At 36.1% G+C, this 23,460-nt stretch overlaps 1 long non-coding RNA gene and 1 other non-coding gene across 5 annotated transcripts in view; both read left to right on the forward strand.

Moving 5' to 3' along the window:
* Positions 1 to 22,022, forward strand: part of LOC144373843 (uncharacterized) — an 84,706-nt gene extending 62,684 nt beyond the window's left edge. For 3 of the 4 annotated variants that reach the window (XR_013433383.1, XR_013433382.1, XR_013433386.1), the window contains one exon: positions 21,755 to 22,022. This is a non-coding gene — a long non-coding RNA (uncharacterized LOC144373843). Of the gene's footprint in view, positions 1 to 16,294; positions 16,867 to 21,754 lie in introns of those variants that run through there. The other variant, XR_013433384.1, reaches the window with a different exon arrangement.
* On the forward strand, positions 9,894 to 10,000 carry LOC144373850 (U6 spliceosomal RNA). Its single transcript, XR_013433389.1, has one exon. It is a non-coding gene; the product is annotated as a U6 spliceosomal RNA (small nuclear RNA).
* Positions 22,023 to 23,460: the final 1,438 nt, after the last annotated feature.

Genomic DNA, 23,460 nt, shown 5'->3' on the forward strand with positions numbered 1-23,460 from the left:
TAGAGAAAAATATTTGTAGAAATACTATTTGTATCTTAGAAAGTGAAATAAGATGAGTATATTATTTCTTATAGCTTTGAGGTAAAATTGACATGCAATAAATTACATGTATTTAAAGTGTGGAATTTGATAAATTTTAACATGAAATTATGAAATCACCATTATAATCAAGATAATATACACATCCTTCCAAAAATATTCTCATTCTCTAGGTAATTCTGCCCTTTGTCACCCTTCCTTCTTGCCCCCCACTTTCCCATTCCTCCAGCAAAATGTCTATCTTAATAGATTGCTTTGTATTCCTCAAGTTTTATGTGTATGGGATAATGTATTTTCTATGGCTTCTCTTATTCAGCATAATTTGAGATTCATCCATATCAGTTTATCTATCATCTATTTTTATTGCTGAGTAGCATTTCATTATATGTACATACCACAATTTGTCTATCATCTATTGATAGACATTTGGATTTTTTTCCAGTTTGGGGCTTTTACAAATATAAAATTCCTCCTATTGCTATATAACTTATCTTTTCTTTGGAAAAGAATGGTTGGATATGACTGGTATATGTTTACCTTTTTAAGAAGGTGATTCTACCACTTTATATCCCCACCAGCTGTGTACCCATCCAGTTCCTCCATCTCCAACCACTCAGCACAATTGTCTTTAATATTAGATATTTAATAAGTGTGTAGTGGTAACTCTTATGCTTCAAAATTGCATTTCCCTGATAATTATGTCAAGCATTTTTAATGTCTTTATTTACTATCTGTTTATCTTCTTTGATGAAGTGTTATTTTACAGGACTATATTTTTTCTAATGAGTTCTAAGAGTTCTTCATATATTCTTGATGCAAGTCTTGATAAATGCTTTACAGTAATTTCCTCCCAGCTTGTGTTTTGTCTATTTCATTCACTTCAAAGTGTATTTTGAATTACAGAGGTTTTAGTTTGATGAATCCCACATTGTCAAATCCTTTTTAATGCTTTTGTTGTCAAATTTAAGAAATCTTTGCCAAACCTAAGTTCAACAAAAATTTTTCTCTTATTTTTTTCCTAGAGGTTTTGTAGTTTTGAGTTTAATATTTAAGTCTGTGAGTTAATTCAGGTGTCTAATGAAAGGCATGGATCAATATTTTGCATATAAATATGCAGTAATTTCAGTACCATTTGCTGAAAAAACTTTCCATTCTCTACTTGTCTTTCCATCTTTGTCAATGACTGTTGCCATATATATTGTGTATCTATCTCTGAATTCTTGGCTCTGTTCCAATGTTTTTTCTGCAATCCTGATTACTGTAGCTTTAGAATATTTTTTTTTCTTTTTTTCCTCTTCGTATGGTACTAGGGATTGAACACAGGACCTTGCATATGCTAGGCAAGTGCTCTACCACTGAGCTACATCCCCAGTCCTAGATTAAGTCTTGAAGCCACGTATTCTAGGTCTGTTGCAATCAGCTTGTCATTTTCTACAAAACTCTGCAGGAATTTTGATTGGAATAATGTTGACTCTGGTGATTAAACTGGGATGAATGGACACCTTAGTCTTCTGACTCATAAATTAGGTATATCTCTCCATTTAGGTTCTCTTTAATTTCTATCAGCAATATTTTATAGTTTTTAATATATACATTTTAGTTTTTGCCACGTTTATGTTTAAATACTTCATATTTTTATTCTATTGTACATGGAAATCTTTAAAATTTCAATTTCTAATTATTCATTGTTAATATATAGAAAATGTAATTGCTTTTAGATGTAAATTTTATCTGTCAACCTTACAATAGCTTTTTTCTAGATCATACCAGATTGTATCTATATATATTCATGTTATCTGAAAATAAAGAGAATTTTATTTCTTCCTTTCCAATCTGAGTGCATTTTATTTCTTTTTCTTGCCTTAGTATACTAGCTATTTCCTTACTGCACCCCAGTACAATGCTAAATAGATGTAATGAGAGTGGACATCTCTGTTTGGTTTCTGATCTTGGGGAAAAGTATTCAATTATCAACCATTAAGTATGAGGTTAGCTGCATTTTTTCAGAGGATATTTTAAGCTCCCTTCTATTCCTAGTTTGTTGTTTGTTTTTCTACATCAATAATAAATGCTGAGGGGCTGGGGTTGATACTCAGTGGTAGAGCACTTGCCTAGCATGTGTGAGGCAATGGGTTCGATTCTCAGCACCGCATATAAATAAGTGAATAAAATAAAAGTCAATCAACATCTAAAAAATTTTTTTAAATAATAATCAGGGCTGATTTTTTTTTACATGTCGATGGGATTTATTGTCACCTACTTGTACATGCACACAAAATAACAATATAATTTGGCCAATATTACTCCCCAACATTTCCCCCCTCTGCTATATTTTTTAAATGCTTGTTTTGTATCTCTTGAGCTAAACACAAAGATTGTGCTTTTAGGTACATCAATGTGGTAAATTTCATTGATTTTCAAATGTTAAATAAATTTTGGATTCTTGACATAAATCTCCATCATCCGTCTAGTTTTTGTCTATGATGTATTTTCCTTTTACATATTGTTGTATTTGACTTAAATTTTTGTTTAGAATTTCTGTACAGATTCATTGGAGATCACTTGAGAGGTATGTGATTTTCTTTTCTTGTTATATCTTTGTCTTGGTTTGGTGTAGTGATAACACTGGCTTCATAGGAGAAATATTTCCTTGCTTTAATATTCTACAAGGGTTTAGTATTACTAATACTATTAGGAATTAGTATCATTTCTTCCTTACAGGAATTGGATCACCAATAAAGCTATCTGGGTCTTATATTTTTTTCTTTGTAGAAAGGTTTTTACCTATACCTTCAATTTCTTTAATAGTCAACAAGGTTTATGAAGTTGTCTGTTTTTCTTGAGTGAACTTTTGCAATTTGTGGCTTAAATAGAATTTCATTTCATCTAAATTGTCAAGTTAATTAACATAAACTGTTCATAATATCCCCATTATCAGTCTAGTATCTGTGAAATCTGTAGTTATATCCCTTCTCTGATTGTGGATATTGGTAATCTGTGTCTCCTCTTTTATTTCCCTCACTAGATGTTGATCAATTTTATTCATCTTAAAGAACTAGCTTTGGGTTTCATTGATTTTCTCTTATTTTCCTTTTTTAAAATTTTACTGACTTATAGTCTTTATTATATCTTTTTTTCTTGCTTACTTGGAGATTAACTTATTTTTCCTTTTCTAGTTTCTCATAGTAGGAACTAAAGTCAATGACTGGAGACTTCTTTTTTAATAAAGCTATCTTGGGCCTGGTAGTGCTACAAATTTTCCAATAACGCTTTAGTGACATTGCACAAATGGATATGTTGTTTTCAGTTTTATTGAACTCAAAATATGAATTTCTTCTTTGATTTATTTGACTCAAAAATTATTTAGCAGTGGGGGCTAAGGTTGTAGCTCAGTGGTAAAGTGCTTGCCTCACATGTGTGAGGCACTGGGTTCGATCCCCAGCACCACATAAAAATAAATGTACTGTGTTGTTCATTTATACATACATACATATATATATATATATATATATATATATATATATATATATATATATATATATATATATATATATATTAGCAGTCTGGCACTAAAGTTTTCAAATATTTGAGAAATTTCCAGATTTTTTCATTATTGATTTCTCATTTTATTGTGTTCAGAGAACAAGCTTTGCCTGACTTTGAATACTTTTATATTTACTGATAATTTTTTTAAGATCCAGAATACAGTTTATCTTGGTAAATGTTCCATGTGCACTAAGCTCCTTGGGAGTTTTCTATAAACGTCAATTAATTTCAAATGGATGGATTGATTATGTCATTCACACTTTCTACAATCTTACTTTTATTTTTCATTTTCTGCCAATTGCTGAGGAGAGGATATTGAAATCTCTAAATGTAATCTATAGGATTCATCATTTTCCTCATAATTCTATCAATTTTTATACTTCATGTATTTTGAAGGTCTAATATTAAAAGTACAAGCATTTAAGTTTATTATATAATCTTGACTGATTCCTTTATCATTAGGAAATAACTTTCTTGAGTCCCAATGATATATTTTGCCCCACAACCTCTTTTGGTTTAATGTAGCTACTCCAGATTTCCTTTCACTAGTGTTTAACATGAGATACCTTTTTCAATCATTCTAATTTTGACTTCTTTGTGTCTATTTACAGTGTTACTCCCTTAGACATCTATTTGGGTCTTGCTTCTTTAGGCAATATGACAATCTCTGTTTTTAACTGATGTATTTAGATACTTTCCACTTAATAGGATTACTGCTGTGCATAGGTGTAAGCTTAATATAATCTTCTATTTGTTCCTTCTGTTCTTTGTTCTTTTTCTTTTCTTTCTGTCTTCTTTTGCAGAAATACCACTATCGGTATTTTTAGTGATTCCTCTATTGGCTTATTAAGCTATAACTCTGTTTTCTAATCTTAGTGCTTCAGGGTTTAGAATGTACATCTTTAATTTGTCACAATATACCTTCAGATGATACTGTATTACTTCACATATTCAATAAGAACGTTACAATAATTACTACCCTTCTGAGATTTATACTGTTGTCATGTATTTTACTTTACATGTTTTCTAAATCCCATACTACACTGATGTTTGTCTTTAAACAGTCAATGACTTTTTAAAATGTTCAAATAAGAAAAATTATTTTAAATATTTATGCACACAGTCACCATTTTCAGTGTTCTTTACTCCTTTATTCCATTATTTCCATCTGCTGTCTTGGTGCAAGTGTAGGGTGAATTCTTTCAGCTTGTATGTCAGTACAAGTCTTCATTTTAGAAAGATATTTTACTGGGCATGATATTATCGGCCAACATTATTACTCTTCAAATATATTAAAGGTATCACTCCACTATATTCTCTTATGCCTAATTTCTGACAAGAAATCTGATGTCATCCTTAGTTCTTCTCTACATAAATGTTTTCTCTAACTGCTAAGATTGCTCTTTATCACTGGTTTTGAGCAATTTATTTATGATATAATATACCTTGATATAGCTTTATTCATGCTTTTTGTACTCTAGTTCCTTGTAATATCTTGGATCTGCAGATGTACAGTTTTCACAAATTTTTGAAAATTTTTGGCCATCATTTCTTAAAATATTTTTCTGAATACCTCTCAATGCTCAACTTGAAACTGTCCCACAGCTCACTGATGCTCTGGTTCACTTTTCTTTAACAGAAGAAATTTTTCCTGTGTTTCATTTGGGGTACTTCTCCTGTTATGTCCTCAAGTTCACTAACAATTTCATCACAATGCTTATTCTGACATTAATCCCATCCACTGTGTTTATCATATATTTTCAACTCTAGAAGTCTGATTTTCTTAAAATATATCTTCTATATCTCTTTTTACCTTTTTAACACACGAAATATAGTAGTAATAACTTTTTAAAAAATGCCATTACCTCATTCTAACATCTCTGGCAGTTCTCGGTTGGCTTTGATTGGATGATTCTTCTCCTCATCATTGTGAATTGTATTTTTCTTGCTTCTTTGCATGCCTGGTAAGCTTTGATTCGATGCCATACATTACGAATTACTATTCTTAATATTTTGTATACAATTAAATTACTGGAAACAATTTGATTCTCTTGGGTCTGAATATTTGCTAGGTATGACATAAATTGTAATAGTCAGTCCGAGGTAATGCCCTTCTGATTATTCTACCCAACTTCCTTAGATAGTTTTTTCCAGGTGCTATTCTGGTCCCTGTGTTAGGACCTGTTCCTTCTAATCACTTAAGATTGTTTCTCTGACTTGCTAAGCAGTTTCATCACACTTATGTGCAGATCAATACCCTGCTGAACACTCAGAGAGCCTTTCACAGATTTCCAGAATTGTCTCTCAATGTAGCAACCTTCTTTTGGTACTCCACCCTGTGAATTCTAGTCACTTCAGTTTTCCTGGAATCTCAGCACCATCTCTCAATTCATGGTATCCTCTGGTTCTGCCTGACTTCCCCTTCTTTGTCATGGCTTGGGAATCTCTTAACATAGTAAAAGCTGGGACAACTAAAGAGCTCACAGCATTTGTTCCTTATGTTTCCAGAATCATTCTTTGTTGCTTGATCTTCAATGTTGCTGGATCTTCAAATTTTATCTGTTTGTGGGTTTTTTTTTTCATATTTATTTTAGTTGTTTCAGTTGGGAAGGTGAAGCCAGTACCTATATAAAGCTATCATAGCTAGATGTAAAAATCATTTGCTTTTCTTTTTCTTTTTATGGTGCTGGGGATTGAACACATGGCCTCATGTATGGTAGGCAAGTGCTCTACCACTGAGCTACATATCCCTTTTCTCATTTGCTTATTTTTTTAATAGCAGAATACATAATGAAATAAATTTTAAAAGTTAACTATAAAAGAGAGTAACATCAGGATAGACAGAACTGGGACAAAAGCTAGAATTCTTTCAAAATCAGGCAGGAGAATCACAAGTTCAAAGCTAGCCTCAGCAACTTAGCAAGTCCCTACGCAATTTAGTGAGAACTATCTCTAAATAAAAAATAAAGAGGCTAGGTATGTGGCTCAGTGGATAGGAGCCCTGGGTTCAATCACCAGTACTAGAAAACAGAAACAACTTATTTTTACAAATTAACTTTGGCTCTTCTAAATATTTAAATAATTGTAAAATAAACAAAAAAATCTTTATAAAGTAATACCTAAATATTGAAAGCAAAAATGAAACAACCTGTGACATCAAGTTGGTGACAAACCACAGAAATGAATTAGTTCAAACATTCCTTAGTGGGATATAGCTTAAAGACAAGAGAATTTCATTTCAGGAATACATTCCTGAAAGTATTTTAAATAACATAAATATAGTCTTGTGTTGCTTAATGATGGGAATAAATTCTGAGAAACACATCTTAGGCAATTTCAGCATGTAAACATCATTGAGCATACTTATACAAACCTAGAAAATATAGCCATTTCCACACGTAGGTATTCATATATGGTATATCATCGCTTTGGGGATAAAAACCTATAAGATATTATTATACTGAATTCTGTAGACAATTGTAACGTTGTAAATGTTTATATATCTAAACATATCAAAACACAAAAAAGATATTAAAAATACTAGGTGACAAGAATTTTTTAGCTCCATTATTATGCACTAATGACCAAAATGTCATTAAGTGGCACAAGACTGTAAACAATTATACTGATGTCATTGAAAACTGGAACTCCAACATCAGAGAAAGAAAACACAAATCTAAGATAGATGAAGTGAAGTAAAATCTCTCCTGAATTTTCATGGGAATTATCTAAATGACATGATGAAAAATCCCCACATATTTCTGAGCTTTGTTAACTAAAAAGGCCTACAAATGACAGTCAATTTGAGCAATAAGCAATCCTAGTACTTGGAATGTAGCCTCTAAATATCATTTCCTATTGAAAGGAACCAAAGTTCTTTTAGAGAAATAGTTCCTTCAAGGTCTGGACAGGGAATGTTTAAGATGAACTTGGAATATCTCATAGTTCAAAAGCAAGGGAAATAGGTAACAATGACCACTAGGTGGTGGCAAAGGGTCCCAGGAGCCAAGATAAAGAGGCTTCTACAAGGCAAAAGGGGGAGAAATTGAGCATCAGGTAAGAACAATTACTATTCCTAACTGGATTAAACACACCAAATATTTTTAAATGCATGACGTCATATTGACTCTTAAATAAAAGTTAAAAAGATTTCAAAAGCCCCTTTGGGTATCATTTGATAATGCTAGAATACCACCTTACTATTCTGAAAAGTAATGAAGAAAAGGAATCAAATGTTTATCTCCTGCCTTAACTATACAAACCAAATATCTGTGTAAAGAATAATCAATCATAGCCAGGCGTCGTGGCACACACTTGTAATCCCAGTAGTTTGGGAGGCTGAGGAGGGAAGATAGCAAGTTCAAAGTCAGCCTCAGCAAAAGCGAATTGCTAAGCAACTCAGTGAGACCCTGTATATAAATAAAATACAAAATAAGGCTGGGGATATGGCTCACTAGCCAAGTGCCCCTGAGTTTAATCCCCAGTACAAAAAAAAAAGAAAGAAAGAAAGAATAATCAATCATAAATTTTTATTTGTATAGGCATCCCAGCCTTTAAATGAAGAAAGAAAAATCCCAGCAACTCAGACCATTGCTATTTTGCAACCTGTAATATATTAGCAAATCTCACCAAGGTCACTGTTGACTAGTAGTCAACATCAAAGGAGAGGACATGCAGATGTCAATGCAATATTTTATTAAGTTTTCATAAGAAACAGAATTGAACCTAAACCTGACTACCAATTTCCAAGAAATATAAAGCAACAGAGAAAGACTGAGGTTGTTAGCTCAGCACTTGCCTAGAATGCATGGAGCCCGAGGTTCAATCCCCAACACCACCAAACAAACAAAAAAAAGGCAATAGAGAAAACAGGTTAAATTGTTGTACCAGGGGGATGTCATTTATTCACCAAAACTACAATATATCCTAGAAGTCCCACAAACATATTTTTTTCAATTATCGCAAAAAGTTACAACAAAAGGATAAATCAATAGAGAGTAACTTATATGAGACTTGTTCTCCCACTGAAAGCAACCAGAAAGTTGGAATATGAATATATATATATATATATATATATATATATATATATATTTTTTTTTTTTTTTTGGTATCAGGGATTAAACTCAGAAGCACTTGATCACTGAGCCACATCCCCAGTCTCAGCCCCATTTTGTATTTTATTTAGAGACAGGGTCTCACTGAGTTACTTAGCACCTCACTTTTGGCTTTGAACTCATGATCCTCCTGTCTCAGCCTCCCGAGCCACTAGGATTAAGGCATGTGCCACCATGCCCAGTCAAAATATATTTTTAAAGAGCTATTTTTCAGATAGAAAGCCACAAGGGACATGCAACTGTCACCCCTAAGAGCAGGAGAACAAATAGATGAGCATTTCACCTGGAGGCACCCTCTAGACCTCAGTTTGGGAAGGGGAACCCAAATAGGGCATAACAGTCTCACTGAGGAGAGAGAGACCAGAGTTCCAGGAGATTAAGCAGCCAAAAATATGTAGATAAAACTACCAGAAAGATGGGAGCCACAAAGAAAGAGAGTTCCAGAAATCTGCATGGAGGTGGTCTTCAGTTTGGGGCTACATTCTAAGCAGTACCTGCGAGGGCCAAGAACAACTATAAGCTAACCAATCCCACAGTTGGCACTGAGCTGGGAGAAGTCTGGATTCCAGCTAGCCAGAGAGAGTTGACATACAAAAACAGTATGGTCAACAAGCTCATGAAGAAGTATTTGATCCAGGCATCATGGCACATGTCTGTAATCCCAGCAACTCAGAAGGTTGAGGCAGGAGGATCCCAAGTTTGAGGCTGGCAACTTATCAAGGGCCTAAGCAAGTTAGTGAGACCCTATCTCAAAAGAAAAAAAAAGTTCACTCAATATCATTAATTATCAGGAAATAAACTCACAAAGACATACCCACTAGAATGGCCCAAGTGCTAGTGAAGATGAAGTCAAGTGGAAGTCTCCTAAATTGCTGGTGGAAGTATAAAATGATTGTGGTCATTTTTTAGCATGGCTTGACAGTATCACATAAGATAAAAACATACATTAAACGTAGGAGGCAATTGCACTCCTAGATATGAGTCCATTTATAGTGGCATATATATGAAATAGTACTGTAGGAAAAATGAATCTATAGTTTTAAAAAAAAAGTTATCAGTGGTTGCCTGGAACAGGTGGTGAAGGAACTCACTGGGAAGGATCCCAAGGAAACCCCTTTTCTAGTGAAAAAACTGTTCTATATCTTGATTATGGTAGTTTTTACATGGGTATCTACATTTGTTAAAACTCAGAGTGTGCTTGCTTTGGCAGCACATATACTAAAATTGGAACAATACAGAAAAAATTAGCATGGTCCCTGAGCAAGGATGACACCCATATTTGTGAAGCATTCCATAGTTTTGTGGAACCAACCCTTCAACAGATGAATGGATAAAGAAACTGTGGTACATATATGAAATGGAATATTACTTATAGCCTTAAAAGAGAAAAAAAATATGGCATCTGCGGGTGAATGGGAATATCAGGTTAAGGGAAGTAAGCCAATCCCAAAAACCAAAAGCTGTATGTTCTCTCTGAAAGTGGATGCTGACCCATAATGCGGGTAAGGTGGGTGGTAAGAGGCATGGAAAGAATGGAGGAACTTTGACTGGGCAAAGGGGAGGTAGGACAGGTGACGGGGCATAGGGATAGGAAAGATGGTGGAATGAGATGAACCTTATTACCCGAGGTACATGTAGGAATACAAATGTGTTGTGTACAACTAGGAAAAGTTTTGTTCCATTTATATACAATGAATCGAAATGCATTCTGCTATCATGTATAACCAATTAGAACAAATTAAAAAAAACTCACTGATATTAGCTATCAAGGAATTACTGTTAAGTTGGGTGATGGCCCGTGGGTTCATTATACTACTCTCTGTGCTTTTCTTTAAAGCTTTTCTAATTAAATTTATTTTTTAACTAGTACATAGAAACAAACATTATAATTATTGAAGTAGGTAACATGACATTTTGATGCATGATTACACTATGTAACGTTTAAATCAGTTAAATATATCTACCTCCTCAAACATCATTTCTCTATGGTAAAACTTTCACAACCTTTTCTTCTAGTATTCTAAAATGTACAGTATGTTATGGTTACCTATAGTCCCCTACTATTCTCTCTGCTCTTATTTGAAAGTTTCCATGATAAAAATACTAAAAATAATTTTTAAATTAAGATATAACTTCAAATATTTAAAGGATTTCTATGTAGAAAAGAATTCAGTTTTATAGAGGAAATCATGTGGAGGAAAATTTGGAGTCAATACAAGGATGAACTAGACAACAGAAGAACATATAGCCTTGTAAGAGAGTGACTCATGCTAGGAAATACTGGTGTACAGGCCTCATAACTACTCGTCAGGGCCACAGTAAAGAAAATAACAGCAATGAGTGAGAAACTAGACTAACAGCCTTCCAAGGTTTCTTCTAACACTAAGATTCTACTAAGATTCCATTGATCAATGAACCTGATTGGTGCACATCTCCCAAACACATCAGAGCCTATTACTCTCCAGTCCTATCAGATATCATACTACTTGTTTAAGATTTTACATTGATTTGTTCATAATTTTTGCATATATTTGTTAAGTCCTTTTCTTAAGGCTTTCAAAAATCACAATCATGCCTTACACCTGTTAGACTCTTTTAGTCCTCACACAATGTCCTGTACATACTGGGCCATCAAAATGCCTTTTTGAAATCTCCTTTCAAATCAGTCTTTTAACATTGTGCCTCTTCTTTGCCACTCACGTCTATGTCTTACCTATCACCGTACAATCACTGACACACCTGCACCACATTCGTGTCCCCCGACCTAGACCTAGAGGAGGGCTCTGTGCATACCTAAAAATATGAATAAAGAAATCCTTTCCATATCGTGAGGCTGTTAACTTTCCAAGTGATGCTGATTCATTCTGATAATCAAATTATGACTGTGGAAGACTGCTTTAATCACTGGAAATATCATTATTCTAACTGCCTGGCTTGTACATACCCCTTACTCAGGTGGCTGCCACCATCATGAACAAACATGGAGCCAACTGAAAAATGATTTGTTTCTCCCCACCACATCTTTTCCACCCTGGTGGTCTTTCCTCCCCAGGTATTCATTGATTTATACCACCTTCTGACTGCCTACATGAGAATTAGGGGGTGCGTAGGGGTAAAACCCTTCAAAATGCCAGACACCTCACCAGACATTTTACCTTGTCAAATCATTTAATTCTTATGATTGGAGTAAGCATTATCTACATTTTTCAGATGAGGAAAACTTTTTTCAAAAGTTTACTTATTTGCCCAAACTTCTAAATGATAACCTTGGGATTTGAAACCACATCTACCTGGCTTCAAAATCTATACATTTTACAAGGAAAACAACAACATCATCTTTCTTACACAAGCCTTGAAATAACACAATCTACAGGAAACAACTTCAGTTGAGGAGGATTACTGTCACAAAGGCCCTAGGACCTCCAACCTCTAAAAGCTTTCTCATTCCTATAATTAAATTCTAAAAGTCCAATATCAACAAATACCAATGGGGGGGAGGTAAGTCCTAAAATGCTTAGATAAGCTTCTAGACAGATTAAATGTCTTGTTTGAATCATGATTTTCTTTAGAAAGATCAGCCTTAAGTGACTCTTTCTAAGAAACAGATCTAACCTAATTCCTTTTCATTCTTAAAACTTTCTAAGGATCCCCACTATTAATGGTCTAATGCTACTTTGGCTCATGACTTCAGTTAAGATTTGCTGGCCTCTCCAACAGGCCCATCCCCCTCCAACTTCACACTTTACAACACCAACTATTCACATTCTCCTGCCCTCCCCAAATATCCTTTCTTCATGTTTCCATTTCTCTGAACACATTTCTTCTGACTGCCAGCTTCCCCCACCACCCCAGCCTGTCTAATCAACAACAAACCACATGTCAGACTCCAGTTTGCCCTTTGCCTGTGCTTCAAACACATCTCAACCACTTTCTGACCTTATTGATCACCCTTCCAACCATAATAAATGCATTTATGGACAATAATGTTCTACCATCGAATAAATACCTCTCTTTCTGCCATTATCTTACTGTGTTTCAAGTGAATGCTGTTATCTCCCTGCCAGAATGAAAGGTTCTGAGGGGAAGAACCAAGTTTTTATAGGTGTGCAAATGTCCAGCCTTGGTAGACAGCAAATCTTCCTCATGTGCTAAACCAAGTAGCCATTAAAGCCACACCCCTATGGCTTTTGTTTCAGGAGCTATCTACTCAAAGGATCAGGAGTAATTTTCATAAAGACATTTTAAGTTCTTCACTTCATGACCAGAAGCCACTTAAAAACTAATAAATAATCAACATTCTAATTGAAGAAACTATGTCAAACTTACCATCTTAGACAAATAAAGCAAGAATGAATGTAACAAGAAAAGTATGGTGGTGGCATCTTCTGGCTCTTCCACATTTATCTCTAGTTGGTTTTCTGTATCAGCAGCATCAACAGGAGTACCTTCTGTTATAAGTAGCTCTAAAATTGAAAGGGGAAATGGCTATTTTATTTTATGCTATAGAATAAGAATTGTCTCTCTTCAGTTTCAATATTCATCGAGTGTTTCACTAAATATATGAGTCACAGTGCCTGGAATATTTGGCTCTCCTAAAGACAATTAACACAGAGAAGAAAACTTCATAATCCTAATTAGAGCTATTAGACCCTTCAATTATAAAATGAACAATCTCTAGTCTACTCTCCACTACTTCAATGGCCATAGAACTGCTACCAGAACAATATTCACTCAAGGGAAAATTTAAAACCAGAGATATATAGACCAGGGTCACATTCAACAAACATGGATTTAGTGCTGGTGAAACCTTGTGTTTAAAATTTTAGGAAAGCTGAAAGAGAGGGAGTCTTGGTTTGCAGATTTGCAGGTGGAATGAGCCAAGGCTTAACACAGTATCTGGCACCTGGCAGAGATACTCAACAATTATTTATTGAATGGACAGATGACAGCTATTTAAAAAGAACACAGTAATATCAAGAGAGACTAAAGGGAATTGGATACAGACCTGCATTGAGGCTCTGTGAATGAGGTAGAATTCCAGTAAGAACTGAGAGCTTGTAGGGGTGGAATTTCAGTATGAGTTACAGCCTGGGGTACATTTGATTAAACAGCAGGAGTCCAACATGCAGTTATTAAGAAGTTGGACCAGTTGCTTCTAAGGTCTTTCTCAACCCTGAGATTCCCATTCACTACTATTTTTTTAAGCTTTTGCCTAATTTTTTTTAGTTTAGTTTTTGATGGACCTTTATTTTATTTATTTGTATGCAGTGCTGAGAATCAAACCCAGTGCCTCACATGTTAGACAAGCGCTCTACCACTGAGCTACAACCCCAGGCCCTCCATTCACTATTGGTCTATGAATTTGACTGCTGGTGAAGTCTGCACCATTGGCTCAGCATCTCAGCAACCTGAGCGGGCTGGCTGAGGCGCCGGCAGAGCCGGAGGGGACACAGGCAGGGTCCTGAGGCTCTGTCACTCCTGCGCCCCACCCATCATCCTACGACCCCCTAGCCCAGCCCACGGGGCAGGGGACCGGGGGATCAGAGCCCCATGCGGCCCCAAAGAGCCACCACGGAGACCCTGGGCTGCCCGCCCACCTGTGGACTCACTGCTGCATTCGTCGTCTGCACAGAGTTTGTGCTTCCACAAGGGCCAGCCGGTGCTCGGGTCCAGTTGGCCCGGCACTCGCCAGGTCAGCCACAGCACGAACAGCAAGAAGAGCAGCACTGGCGCTGCAGCCATGTTGTGGTCACCTTGGGGAGTCGGTGACAGGGTGGAGTAGGCTGTGGCGGGCGTCAGGGGGCGGAGGCGGGGCTCAGGGGGGCGGGTGGGGTGGGTAGCAAAGCACAGAGGGGTGGCGCCCGGGAAGGCTTAAGCCTTTCCCGGGTGACACCTCAGCAGGGATATCTGGGGGTCAATCCACAGACTCTACTGGAGAACACACGGAGCTGGAGCTCCGTCCTTCTCTAGTCAAGACCTTCTCATGGACTGAAGACCTTCTCCTCTAGTCGCTGCCTTGGCAACTAGAACTCTCCTTCTCGTCCAATCACCTGCCTTTGCTCCTGTGACCTCACAAGCGACCCTCCACATGATTCTAGTAGTCACCCACCCATCCCCCCCCCCCCCCCCCCCGCCAACTGGTCCTTTCTGGCTTTCCTTAATGTCTCATTTCTGGTCCATCCTAAACTAGCCCACTCCACTTCACCATCACTTCCATCCCCCATTCCTGATCTGGTACCTCCTTTTCTGAACTACCAAATCCCACCCATGACTTGTCACAGCTAGTCTATGGTTCCAGGCTCCCTCCCCTTCAATCTCTTTGAGGTTCCTTGAAGCCCCACCCCAAGATCCCTCTGATTAGGAAAGGGGAAGGTGAATAGAACTGTGAGTGAGGGTGTAAACTGGAGACAGTGGCCTGCTTTTTTTTTAAGGCGGGGACAGGTGGGGGCAGAGAGATGGACATTAGTCTTCAGGCTAAGATCTTGAGATTCTTATCTTTATCCGTAAGGGAAGAAATTATTTAATTCAAAAGCATATTTTTAATTCTCATTTTGTGCTACCAAAGCCCTAGCATGGTGTGGGAGTGGATGAAAATCAAAAGACAAGATATCTGGTCCTGGTCGGAAAAAGTCCACAACTTAGTGGGAACCAACTGACAAAACCGATTGTCAGAGAAGAAAGCTAGTAGCTAACATTTCTTGAAAGCTTTATGTCCAGTTGTTATTCTGAAGGAAATTTTATTTTATTTTTTCTGACCTCTAAGAGGGATCTTACATTTTTCTACTTCCCTTTCCAAGACTATTCCCTCTTTTGCACTGTGTAATCTTGAATTTAAATCTGAATTAGTTGCATTGATTTTCCCTTGTGTTAATAGTCAAATTATGATACAATTTGAATTATTGAAATGCATATGGAGGGGTTTCTTTTCTTATTTTTAATGAAAACTCACGTTTTTTAAAATTAGCACCTAGGGGACTATAGGTGGAGACTTAATATGTAGAGTCATCAGCATGATAATTGTGATTAAATAAACACAAATCAGTTCATGACAGATGATTTCACTTACTATTATAATCAGCTTTCTCCTCTATAAAACAGCACAATTAGTCCTAAATTGACATTCACTAATTGTATATTAGAGTTTCAAGGAAAACAATGAAGAGTTGGTGACTAGCATAATGATTGAGATGTGTTTTGACATCAGTAATTATTATTATTTTTAAGATGGGGGTCTTGCTATGTTGCCTAACCTGATCTCCAACACCTGGACTCAAGCAATCCTCCTGGCTTGGCCTTCTGAGTAGTTAGGACTACAAGTCACCAAACCAGCCCAGTAATTATTGTTTAGTAGATCTCTTTTTGGACACTAAAATCACTACTAATATGATTGTATATGTTTGAAATTGGTTTTAGGAGCAACATACAGATTTGATGCAATTCCCATCAAAATACCCATGAATTGGTGTGAATATACTTAGTATACAATGAGAGATATGAAAAATTGTGCTCTATATATGTAATATGAATTGTAAAGCATTCTGTTGTCATATATAAATTTAAAATAATAATAATAATAATAAATATCATTTTTCCAGAACTAGAACAAACAGTCCTGAAATCCATTTGGAAGAATAAAATATTCAGAATAGCCAAAACAATTCTAAGTCAATAAAGCAAGCTGGAGGCATCATCACAATACCTGACTTCAAATTGTACTACAAAGCTATGGAAATAATCACTGCATGGCTCTGTCATAAAACCAGATACATAGACCAATGGGAAAGAAGAGAAGACACAGAAAAAGATCCAACACAGTTAACACTCATCTGATTCTTGACAAAGATGCCAAAAACATATTGGGAGAAAAGACAGGCTTTAAACAAGTGGTGCCAGGAAAATTGGTTATCCATATGTAGACAAATAAGATTAGACCCTGTACAAACTTGAAAGAGATCAAAAGCCCAGGAATTAGACCAGAAACTATGCAAATCCTTGGAAGAAAATATACATTTGAGACTCCAGCATATAGGTACAGGCAATGACTTTCTTATTAGAACTCCTAAAGCTCAGAAAATAATGACAAAAGTTAATAAACAGAATGGCATCAAATTAAAAAGCTTCTGCACAGCAAAGGAAACAATTAGTAACATGAAGAAAGAACCTAAGGAGTTGGAGAAAATATATTTGCTAACTACTCTTTTTTTTTTAAGAGAGTGAGAGAGAATTTTTTAATATTTATTTTTTAGTTTTTGGCGGACACAACATCTTTGTTTGTATGTGATGCTGAGGATCGAACCTGCACTGCATGCATGCCAGGCGAGCGTGCTACCGCTTGAGCCACATCCCCAACCCTGCTAACTACTCTTTGACACAGGATTAATATCCAAACTATATAAGAAACTTTTAAAAACTTAACACCAAAACCTCAAATAACCTAGCTTAATTGGGCAAATGAATTAAACAGATACTTCTCAAAAGAAGAAATAAAAATGGACAACAAATCTATAAAAATGTTCAACATCATTAGCAATTAGGGAAATGCAAATCAAAACTACAGTGAGCTTTCATCTCACTTTAGTCAGAATAGCAGCCATCAAGAATATGAACGATATGGGGCTGGGGTTGTGGCTCAACAGCACATTGCTTGTCTAGCACGTGCAAGGCCCTGGGTTCGATCCTCATCACCACATTAAAAATAAATAAATAAAAATAAAGGTATTGTGTCCAACTACTTAAAAAAAAGAATATGCACAATAATAAATGCTAGAGAGAATGTGGAGAAGAAGGGACACTTTTTTCTCTGTTGATAGGATTATAAATGAATATAACCACTATTGAAATCAGTATGGAGGCTCCTCAAAAGACTAGGCAGGAGACCACCATATAACCCAGCTATACAACTACTCAATGTTTATCCTAATGAATTAAAGTCATAATACTAGAGTAGTACATGCATACCCATGTTTATAGCAGCACAATTCACAGTTGGCAAACTATGGAACCAAACTAGGTGCTTATCAAGGATGAATAAATAAAGAAAATGTGGCATATACACACAATGGAGCTTTATTCAGCCATAAAGGTGAATTATGTCATTTGCTGGAAAATGGATGAAACTTGAGAACATTCTGTTACACAAAATAAGCTAAACTCATAAGATCAAGGGAGCCTATGTTTTCTCTCGGATGTGGAAGCAAGAGAGGAAAAAGGAAAAAAAAGTGAAAATCAAATGGAGATCAGTAGAGTGTAGGAAAGAGACCAGAAGAGGGAGGAGTGAAGGGAAAATACTGGGGAATGATATTGGCCAAACTGTAGTGTTATATTGTGCATGTGGAAATATGTAACGACAAATACTGCCATGATTTACGACTATAATGTATCAACAAAAAAATGGAAAAAATAAAAGAAAGCAAACAAAAGAACAAAATTGCTTTCATGTATATATGTATGTATGTATGTATGTATGTATGTATGTATGTATACAGCCTAGCCAAACATCTATTGTGAGCATAACATTAATACTCTGGAACAGTGTTGAGCAAATCATAGCTGTAAGCCTGACACTGTTTTTTTAAATTGTTCCCTTTATTCCTTTTTTCTCTTTCTTTCTTTCTTTCTTTCATTCATTCCTCTCTCTCTCTCCCTTCCCTCCTTCCCTCCCTCCCTCCCTCTCCCCCCGCCCTCTCTCTTTCTTTCTTTCTTATTTCCCAGGCTGGCCTGAACTCCTAGGCTCAAGTAATCTTCCTGCCTCAGCTTTCTGAGTAGTTGTGACTGTTGGAGCACACCACGGTGTCCAACAATGACACTTGCTTTTGTAAACAAAGTTTTATTAGAACACAGAAGCTTATCTTATTTACCCATAGTCTAGGCTGTTTTTGTGCTACACTGGCATTTGAGTGGCAATTAAGACTTGCCTACAAAGTCTAATATGTTTATTATCAGTCTCTTTTCAGAAAAAGTTTGTTGATCCATGATTAGATTATAGACTAAAGTCAGCAGAATGAATACATAAACATTTCTTTTCTTACGACTAAAATTGGCTGTATGAAATGAGATAAATGATCTATTAATTGCCAAGATATATGTCTCTTCCCTATAGAAAGTGTGTATTCAGGACTAGAAATCTTGGCACTGTGTCATGTCAAATGTAGGAAAAAACCTGGCAGTTCATTTTGATGAGACTTAAGAAATTTCTTTTCCAGGGCATTTTGAGGTGTATCTAAAATTTGTAGATAATACAGGGAAGAACATTTTAATCTGCAAATAGATTATGTTCATTATTAGTTTGTAATCATTTCACAACTATCATATAATATTAAAGCATCATAAGAGACTGCCTATCATAATAGAAACTTTTATGACTCTAGCCATTAACTTGTATTTTTCTACTTATTGTAGACCCATACTTTTAAGCTAGTGCTATTGGTAAAATATATGATTATTTAACTCTGATTGCCTTACTAATTTTGACCAGTTTATTTTTCAGATATCCATTTTGGGGTTTACTCTTTCAATTAATTTTGGGTTCCATGGGCAATGAAATTGTTGTTGAGTATGTAAGATGTTGCAGTTTCTATGTAAGTTCACCTAAGTTCTTCTACCACTATTGATGGGCAAGGATATAACTAATTTAGTACTTTTACTTGAAACTGTTATAGTTCTACTGTACGGGATTTGTTTTCCTGACACAAAAGAGTATAAAACTAGAAAAACTAAACATTTTCAGGTATTAATTTCAGAGAGATGAAGCTCAAGTAAGATGGTGGTCATACTGAGTTAAGGAGAAAATTATCAAAGTGCAAGATTATCATAGTGGTTGGAATTTTGTGGACAAGAATGTCTGAGCTATTTATGGTGGGTGCAATGTGATTATGTGTGTGTGTTAGAGAGAGAGAATACTAAAAGCCTGGAGGAAATTTATTTTTGATATGAATGTACCAGATGAGACTCTTTAAGGCTTAGCAGAGTTTGACTGCTATAAAGGAGACTGAAGATGATGCTAAATGGCAATGTTGGAAGAAATTAGGTTTTCAGCAGAGTCAGGTTGCAGCAGCTTCACTAATATATCAGGTACTTAATTAAGAGTTCATAAATAAGCCTTAGCAAAAAGAACCACACAAAAAAGAGTAAAGGGAAAATGGTAGACCTAAATTTGAAACCAAAATTGATTCATGCTGAAAATGTATGAGGAAGCCAGAAAGGAAAAAGGAAAAGAAAGGTGTGTGTGTGTGTGAAAGGAATCTGAGGGCAATCAAAGGGAGATCAGTAGAATAGAGGAAAGGGATCAGGGGAGAGAGGAAAGCAGGTAAAAGAGAAATACTCAAGAATGATATTGGCTAAGTTTTATCACTATATTGTACATATGTATGAAAACATAACAACAAATCCCACCATTATGTACAAGTGTAATGCACCATGAAATATGGAAATAAAGAAAAATACCAAACCTAGTGAGGCACGGAATATGCTTATAATCCCAGTGACTCAGGTGGATGAAGCAAGAGGATCACGAGCTCAAAGCCAGCCTTAGTAAATAGAGGTGCTAAAGCAGCTCAGCAAGACCCTGTCTCTCAATAAAATACAAAATAGGTCTGGGGATGTGGCTCAGTAATTGAGTACCCTGAGTTCAATCTCTGGAACCAAATAATAATAATAATAATAATAATAATAATAATAATAATAATACCAAATCTAATATGATCAAAACAATTCACCAGTAATTAGCCTGCATGACACATAAAACAGAATATCCTTTATAGGAAGAAAACATAATCCAGACTTCCTATGATGTATCATCTATAAATGACCAGAATATAATTAAAAAAAATTTTTTGGTACCAGGGATTGAACCCAGGGGTGCTTAACCATTGAGCCACAACCTCAGCCCTTTTTTGCATTTTATTTAGATACAGGGTCTCATTGAGTTGCTAAGTGCATCCCTTAGTTGCGGAGGCTAACTTTGAACTCTTGGTCCTCCTGCCTTAGCCTCCTGAGTCGCTGGGATTATAGGCATGTAGAATATCATTAAATTTTGCCAGAATGCAAAGAAGATAGAAAAATGAGAACCACAAGAGAAAATATCACATATAAAAAAAGTTCCGTGAGCTGACCCAGATGTTAGGATTAGCAGAAAAAATTTAAATAGTTTCAAGGAGTTAAAGAAAAGCTTAATCATAATGAATACGTAGATATGGGTGTCAACATATAAATGAAAAATTTCTTTTAAAAGAAATAAAAAGTACGGTATTGGAAACGAAAAATTCATGAAACAAATCTATCATCAGATTGTATAGTGCAAAAACAGCAAAAAGTTAACTTGGAGATAGACCAATAAAAATTATCTGGTCTAAAAATTAGAAAGAAAAAAATAGAGACTTGGTTACTATCAATACAAAGTGACCTAACATACATATAATTACATTTCTAGAAGAATAGAGGCATAAATTGTACAGAAAAAAAATATTTAAGACAATGATGACTAAAATTATCCCAAATTAACAAAAAAGATGTCAAGAGATTTAGGAAACTCAGTGAATACTAAGGTTAGTTACAAAGCAAATCACATCTAGATGCATCAGAGTCAACTGTAAATGATCAATTAGAAGGAAAAAGGTCTTGAAGGCAATTAGAAAAAAGTGGTGTGTTATGCATTGGTAAAAATGACTAAAATGATAGCTGACTTCTTATCAGAAATGAGAGGTTAAAGTTAATGGAAAGGTTTAAGGTGCTAGAAGACAAAAACTGCTAATCCAGGATAAATCTCTTCAAAACTGAAAGCAGAATAGACATTTTAAAATAAATAAAAAGTAAGAAAATTCAATACCAATAGATCTCTACTATTAACAATGCTAAAAGAACCTCTTCAGGATAAAAGGAGATGATCCATCAGGTAGAAACAGATGCACTGTGTGTTTTAGTTAACTGTGTAATAAACTTAATGGTTTAAAATAAAAATTCTTTGTTATTTTTTCCTTATTCTATGATTTGGCTTTACATAACCTGATGAGTCCTTTGCTCTAGGTATTTATTACTGCTTACGTGGTTTCCTTTCGCAGGGATTGTTTAACCAAAGGTAGAACTGACAAAATCCTCCTACCTCAGCCTCCTGAGCCACTGGAATTACAGGTGTGCACCACCACTCCCGTCGGAAAGCGAAGCAAAATCCAAAGGACCACCAGGTAAAGTGACATCTTACTCCCCTAGTCCAGCCGCCGTCCCCTCTCCACAATCTCTATTTGCAATGGAAATCTTACACCTTCTGGATGGGACAGAATGATGCAAATCTCTGGCCAAACAAATGGGAAGGCAGCAGCCTATAGTCAGTTCTTGGTTCACTTCCGTTAGCCGGTACCGGCTCAAGGGGCGGGCAACTTCGTTCCAACCTTCAAAGGAGGAGTTGGGGCGGGGCTAGGTTATGCGCATGCTCCCAAGGCAGGTTTTGGGGCATGCTCAGAGCAAGCCCACGCTCACAATTTCCGGTGAGAGCTTTCTTCTGGAGTGGAGGCGGTTTCCTGCGGAGCTCGGGCGGTAGGTGGGTGAGTGCCGCGAGTATAATTGCGAGCTTACTTGTTTAGAAGACAAAAAGGGTGTGCTTGGATTTACCCGTGTTTTCCTTCTGAGTTTTTTCCCCTTATGCTCTAAAACCTTGGGTTCTGGGAAATGAGAGCCAGCTGGAGAAGCTTTGGTTACTGTGGCAACCATGTGTTACTGATTCTGGTTTTTGAGGATTTGAAAAGAGAATTTGTGTTATAACTCCTCAAAGTACATGCTGGGTCGCATTCAGAGTCACATATTATTTCAAACTTAGGTGTTTAACCCCGGAAATTGACTTTAAAGGATTTAATTCTGGTAGTAATGTGGAAAAGCAGTATTTTAGGCAGGGTAACTAGTTAGAAAGCTAATGCAGTGATTAACACAATTTCAGGGTGTTGTAGAATTCCAGAGAAGAGGAAATATTGTAGAAATTCTAGGTGGTAGGATCAGAAGCTTTAATGCTTGGGTCGATGTGGGAAATGAGGGAGAGAGACACTGAGCCTCTTGAGGATTAATTCCAAACTCGCTTTTGCATTTGTATTTCTAGTTTCGTTTGCCACCTGCAATATCATTGCCTCCTACCTATCTCTTGTCCTAGTTCTAGTCATGCCTAGTAGTTTTATGTTCTCTGAATTTCCTTGTCCTCATTTTGTGTGTGTGTATGTGACCTTGGACAAGTTTCATAATTTCACTCCCTTAGTTTTTGCAACATAATGTGGAAGAAAACAATTAGTATGTAGTGTGAGTGTGTGTGATTCTGTGTGGGAGGGATAGAACCCAGGGCCTCATGCACACTAGTCAGGCACTGTACCACTGAGTTACATCCCTAGCCCCAAATTAAATAATAGACCAGGTATGTAGTAAAGATCCAATAAATATTAGCTACTACTATTTGTATTGTATTTGTTATTTGCATTTTATTGTTTCTTCCTCTAGGCTTGAATTTTTTAAAATTAAGGGGAAATATCTTTATGTGCTTGGAACATAGTAATAGTTGAGTAATGGATTATTTATTTTGGCTGCTTCTGACATAATTAAATGCTTTTTGGGTATGTGGGGGGGTACCAGGTGTTGAACCCAGGGGCACTTAACCACTGAGCCACTTCCCCCAGCCTTATTTTGTATTTTATTTAGAGACAGGGTCTTACTGAGTTGTGTAGGGCCCTGCTAAGTTGCTGAGGTTAGCTCTGAACTGTGATCCACCTGGCTTTAGCCTACTGAGCTGAAC

This window comes from Ictidomys tridecemlineatus, unplaced genomic scaffold (genome assembly GCF_052094955.1).
Source record: "Ictidomys tridecemlineatus isolate mIctTri1 unplaced genomic scaffold, mIctTri1.hap1 Scaffold_51, whole genome shotgun sequence".
NCBI lineage: Eukaryota > Metazoa > Chordata > Mammalia > Rodentia > Sciuridae > Ictidomys > Ictidomys tridecemlineatus.